The sequence below is a fragment of the Etheostoma spectabile genome, chromosome 11, assembly GCF_008692095.1.
Source record: "Etheostoma spectabile isolate EspeVRDwgs_2016 chromosome 11, UIUC_Espe_1.0, whole genome shotgun sequence".
In the NCBI taxonomy this organism is placed as follows: Eukaryota; Metazoa; Chordata; class Actinopteri; order Perciformes; family Percidae; genus Etheostoma; species Etheostoma spectabile.
The window spans coordinates 19,045,629-19,052,233 of record NC_045743.1 but is presented as its reverse complement, the minus strand read 5'-3'; the positions used below and the strand labels follow the sequence as shown (position 1 = coordinate 19,052,233).

Genomic DNA, 6,605 nt, shown 5'->3' with positions numbered 1-6,605 from the left:
ATTGCACTCCATTATAGACAGGATCCCAGCTGAAATCAGTTGCATTGTTATCTCACTCACCGCGGCAACCTGGCCTTCACCGCAGAGCCGTGCTCATCAGCCGTGAAGTTATTTCTCCTTACCGGGACAATACGTCCTGCAACCCTGTCAGGGTTCTAACTGGCAATAACGACGGGCTTGCTCTACGTTATCCCTTATATTATATATTTGATATTATACACTCTATATTCCATAGACTTAGCAGTATAATTCATTGGGTACACCAGTAGAAGAGAATGTTACCTACCACAGTGGTGCTGCAAAAAAATCATCTCACACCTAAAATCTGAACTTATTTTGTATATGTGTGTCAGAGTGGTGTTGAATGAACTCTGGTGTCATTTGTCAGGCGGGTGGTATTTGTGGTGTTTTGGACAAACAAAGATGTTATTTTTAATCATTTACTGTGTGGTAGTTTTTTCCCTATGGGCGAATATAACATGGGTTAAAATATGAATCCGTTGCTAAGATGTGACATATTTTGCCCCACAAAGTAAAAACACTAAACACTATCTTTATATAATCTCTTTGCTATCAAAAAATAAAAGCTTCGGAGCAGGGGAAATGGGAGATGATTGTCTCTATTTCTAAATATGACTTCTCAGATGACTCATGCCACAACAGCGTTGTAAGGGGGATCTTTGTGTGGTGTCTTTTTTTCTTTTTCTGGGCTCAATACGCATTCCACTTCTCCAGCAAACCTTCACTATAAAGCCTGATGTGGTTGCTAGGATATTCGTGATATAACTACCTACAGTTGAGGTCAAAATTATTACCCCCCCTTATGAAATTATACAAAGCTCTGGATTTCTCGATGGAAATGACCATTAAGATGTAACAAAAAGTGTTTATAGTGTATTTGTCTCCAACATAACAAAGACTCAATGCCCACTAAGTTTGATTAGCATATTTTATTGATGCACAAGAAAGGGCAAAAATGAGACTTCCAAAATATGAATATATTCCATTAATAGTCGATAGCGTACCCTTTCTGAGCCACAAACTGACAACAACCTGTTATAGTAGTTCTTAACTAGGTTGGTACAGGTCTACTGAGGGATTTTGGCCCATTCTTCCATTGCAAATTGTTCCAGCTGGTCCAAATTGCGTGGTTTCCGAGCATGGACAATCACTCTGGGCACCCGCCACACATTCTCAAAAGGATTGAGGTCTGGGCTCCACAACCTTGGTTTTTGTACCCTTCAGGAAGTGTTGGACCAATTTTGATGTATGCTTTTGGGTCATTGTCTTGTTGGAAGACCTAGGGATGACCTAAGGATAGACAATGAGCAGATTTCTGCATATTATTCCTCAAAATTTCAACATAAATTTCTTTTTTCATGATGCCATGCACCTGAACAAGGCTCCCTGTGCCTGAGGCTGCAAAACCGCACGTTTAACTGTGGGAACTGGGTTCTTAGGGTTGAAGGCATCTCCCTTTCTTCGCCAAACATAAGCAACACCCATGTGCCCAACCAGTTCCAGACATCAGACCTCATCAGACCAAAGCACAGGCTTCCAAAACTCATCTTTACCTTTCAGATGTTCATGGGCAAACCTCAGTGTGGCTGTGATGTGCTGCTCTTTGAGTAAAGGGGTTCTTCTGGGACGATGGCCCTGAAGCCCACCACAATGAAGAGCCCTCACAACTGTGTTCCTTGAAACATCAAGTCCAGAAGAGGCCAGGTCAGCAACAATCATCTTGGCAGACGTCCGGGGCTTCTTGCTGACATCTCGGACTATTTTCCTCTCCAGGGTTCTTGAAATCTTGTGCTGACGACCACGCCCAGGTTTGTTTCTTACAGAATTTGTCCGCCATTACTTGGCAATGAGGCAACGTACAGCGGTTCTAGAGACTGTGAAACGCTTGGAAATGGCAGTTTAGCCTTCCCTCTAATCATGAGCCTCCACTATCTTCTTTCTGAGCTCAAGACTGATTTCCTTTTAATTTGGCATGGTGAGTAAATGTAGTCTTTTCAGTAGTCTTTCAACACTGTGTATGCCCTGTTCATTGGAGTCCTTTCATGCTGATTGAATGCTCAGGTGTTGGTAGAAAGCCTATTGACTGCACAGGTGTCTTTTGAAAGCTGATTGGTTAATTAGGTGTGTTTTGAAAGCAAAAATTCATATGGGGGCTAATATTTTTGACCACCCCATTTTTCACTATGATTGATATAAAGCAAGCCTAAAAATGTATTTTATATTCCAAAATCTACCAATTGCGTTGGTGAATTTTTGATTATATCAAGTTTTATCAATGCTGCAAACATTGGGAAGAATTTTAGGAAATGTTCCATAATTCCTGGGGGGTTAATAATTTTGGCCTCAACTGTAAGTCTAACTAACTAAGACTCTATAGCATGTTGTCATGCATGAAACATGTTTTCATGTTTTTAAGCCTTTTTAGTTAGGCTGGTGATTCATTTCCCCAATTTTAAGCAGGCTCTTACCCTTTTTTATTTTTTCTGTGTTTGTGTTATTATAATGATTTATTTCATTCAGAATGATAATGCCAAATATTAGTAAGATGAATAGTACAGGTAAATGCTAGAAAAATACCATGTTGGCCTGCACTCTGGGATCAGTACTGGACAAAAAGCGTAGAAAAGCGTAAGAAGCATAAGAATAGCTTTATTTTCTTTCTTTTTAATTCTTTTTTGTTTGTTTTATTTTTCTCTTTTTTTACCTGTAGCACTTTGAGATGTATTGATGAAAAGTGCATTATGAACAAAATGTATTATTATTATTATTAGGACTGCATGGATAAATGAGTAAACGACTGAGAGGAAGGAAGAGAGAAAACACATACACCGACTGTATCGGCTCTTCAACACAACATTAGGGCTGGGTATCGTTCAAAAATATTCAATACCAATAATGTAACTTCGATACCGCTTCCTAAACGATCTGTGTAATGTGGAGTTTTTCCTGCGTGTCTCTATGATGTGAAAGGTTAGATCACAGACATTATTAGATCTTGGTAGATGCATGCTGCATGCTTATTGGCTCACTGATGCTGAGGAGATTTACTCCTTAGGGATTGAAATTGGGTATTGAATTTGGTACCCATCCCTACACAACATAGACACAGACTGTTACCAATCTGCATAGACACACTCGTATTACATGCACAGACTGCCACCCGCAAACAAAATGGCACACTGCCCATTGTACGACTCATCATAACAGTCATAATAGTACATCATATGTGCGGTAAGGGCAACATAAAGTCATGATAGAAAATAACTATGCACATGTGAATAGTTAAGATAAAAGCAGCAAAGAAAAGAAAGAGTGTCTATTGTAGTTGCATCCGCAGCACTATGACGTGAACATGAATGGATCTGATTTTAGACTCTTGGCTTCAGAACGGACAGTAAGGGAAGCATCCAGCTGCATACCGTTCTGCTCAGGTTGTCCTGACTGTTTTATTGTAGAAGTCCGACTACTGCTGCTTTGATTACAGGATATGTTAAGTTATAGGCCTGATTAACTGTCATTAAATTTTCTTTGAATTTCATTTAATTTTTAATTTTAACTACCTTCATTAGTCCCACAAGGTGAAATTACAATTTTACACTCAGTTGTTATTACACACAATACACACACATGCTCAGGTCCTATACATTTACTAATGGAGAGATGCAGAATGACACATGTCCAGGTCCCGGCCTATAGAATACAGAATATTAATTTCAAGCAGCTAAACATTTTTTTTAGGGAAATTAGAGACAGGTTTGGATCATATTTTTTCACCTGCGTTATGATCATTCATCTTTTTCTCTTATGACGTTCAGCACCCTCTACTGGCAGTAAAGAATACATCTGCTTGTACCACACATTCATAGTTAAAACGATTTATGGCTATTTTGAATATAGTAATACAAACATTTTAAATATCAATCCATGACTTGCTGGACAGATGTATAAAACATATTTTGTTGTATAATTTTCCCTGACTGATTATAACTCAGCAGCTGCTACTCTTTGGTTTGCAGCTCTTTTATTGTGAGAATCCAAAATAGAAGTTAAGTTAAGCTCCTTAGTCTTATCAGCTTTATTTAAATTAAAACACCTTAATTATGTAATTATAGATACTGTTTTTTTTGTACATACTTAATATTAGCTATTGTATTATTTTGTCCTGCTATTAAAACAAGAGACAGTTGTTGTCACTTTCAAACAGCACAATACTAACTGTAGTAATATCAAACTAGTAGTAGTAAGATCTACTTCATGGATGGAAATATTTCTAACCTTCGAAATCCTTTGTAGTTTACAACAGACCTCTACTTAAAACAAACAGGACTGTCTACTAACTATAGACGGTTAATGCTGTTTATACAGTATTTTCCCACTAAATGTAGCTAAGTTGTATTTCTTTTAATGTCAAATATTATTATTAACATTCTTTATAAATCATGTTTCCTCTGGGTCCTAAAACGTGTAATCTAAAATATATTAACCTTACCGTCTATGTAATGTCAACAATATTGAAAAATGTTGTTATCCTTGCCTCTCTAACATAGTGGTGAACCTAGAAACCCTGAGGCAACACGTATTGACTCCCTTGCTGCTCTGATGCCGATTATTATTTATTTATTTTTGTGGGCATTTTAGAACTTTATTGATAGGGCAGCTGAAGTAATGAAAGGGGAGAGAGAGGTGGAATGACATGCAGCAAAGGGCCGCAGGTCGGAGTCAAGCCCGGGCCCTGGGTGTTGAGTAACCCTCATATGGGCCCCTGCTCTACCAGCTGAGCTATCTGGGCGCCCTGGTGCCGACTATTGACACGTTTTCTCCCTGTTGCCTGTAACTTGGCTCCACCATGGGCGTCCCGCACACTCTGTCTCGTGAATGCAACCCACACAACATCTGGCCCCCGCACACACTGGTAAAGTGTTCAGTCATATTTAATTGTATTTATAGGTTGTACCAGAATAGGTTTGCATGGTTTAATTTTCAGAAAACGTATTTTTGTTGTACCGCACATTGCTGCAGCTCCTCTTTTCGCCCTGTGTGTTGAGCTCTCTGTTTTTGCTACAGAGTGAGACATCTCACTTCTGTTCCATCTTTGTTGGGAGTTGCACATGCTCAATAGCTAGGTAGGGACTACTAGCCAGTCAGAAGCAGAGTATGAGGGTCCTGACAGTACCTAGGTAAAGGACTACTACCAGTCAAGAGAGAGTATAGGGTCCTGACGTACCTAGGTAAGGACTACTAGCCAGTCAGAAGCAGAGTATGAGGGCCTGACAGTACCATGGTAAGGACTACTAGCCAGTCAGAAGCAGAGTATAGCCCTGACAGTACCTAGGTAAGGACTCCTAGCCAGTCAGAAGCAGAGTATGAGGGCCCTGACAGTACCTAGGTAAGCTACTAGCCAGTCAGAACAGAGTATGAGGCCCTGACAGTACCTAGTAGACTACTAGCCAGTCAGAAGCAGAGTATGAGGGCCCTGACAGTACCTAGGTAAGGACTACGATCCAGTCAGAGCAGAGAGTATAGGGCCCTGACAGTACCTAGGTAAGGACTACTAGCCAGTCAGAAGCAGAGTATGAGGGCCCTGCCAGTACCTAGGTAAGGACTACTAGCCAGTCAAAGCGAGATGTAAGGGCCCTGACAGTACCTAGGTAAGGACTACTAGCCAGTCGAAGCAGAGTATGAGGGCCCTGACAGTACCTAGGTAAGGACTACTAGCCAGTCAAAGCAGTATGAGGGCCCTGACATTACCTAGTAAGGACTACTAGCCAGTCAGGCAAGTATGAGGTCCTGACAGTACCTATAAGGACTACTAGCCAGTCAAGCTGTTTGGAGCAGTTTGTGTGTTTTCTGTTGGGGGGGGATACTTTGAGCTTTTTCAATTGCACAGAAAGATATATAACAAATAAAGATAAGGAAAAAAAGATTAAAATATAAGCACTTTAAGAACAAGCTTCCGACCAAATAACAAAGGATGGAGGACAAAGTAATTTCAGTATCTGCTCATGATTTCTGAAAATTATAATCACATGTACAATAGAATGGTGATGAGAAACTCCACAATACTCCTGAAATTGTATTATTGAGTTTATTTTACATCAATGTATATATTCTGTTATTACATATTGTTGTTTTAGTGACATATGAGACACTGAATCAAATGTGTCTAAACTACACATTGCCACCCATTTCAGTCTGAGCCCCACTGCAGTTAAAAACGGCCGTGAGGAAATAATTAGCACGATTAGGGCAGAAAACAACACACAACCATTTAGCTCACGTTCATCTCCTTAAGATTTACATATACACTGCTATTGGTGGCAGACTTTATCTTACCAAAGGGGGGTCAAGTATCCTGTTATTACAGGGTAGAGGCCAAAGCTACTAATCTGCCAACAAATACACAGTTAAATGTTTAGAATCAGCAGAAAGTAAGAGTGAAAGACATTAGGTGTTGTGATGGCTGCAAATGACCGAGTCAGTTGCAGTTTTTGAAGGTTGTGTTATATGTAAATGTAAATGTAAATGTATTTTTATTTCTATAGCACTTCACAACAACCGATAAGTGAACCAAAGTGCTTCACAAC

At 39.7% G+C, this 6,605-nt stretch overlaps 1 protein-coding gene across 3 annotated transcripts in view; it reads left to right on the top strand.

The window, feature by feature from the left end:
• The window catches only part of slc4a3 (solute carrier family 4 member 3), a 63,391-nt gene that overhangs the window by 27,207 nt on the left and 29,579 nt on the right, over positions 1-6,605 (top strand). The gene's annotated exons all lie outside the window — the stretch shown is intronic.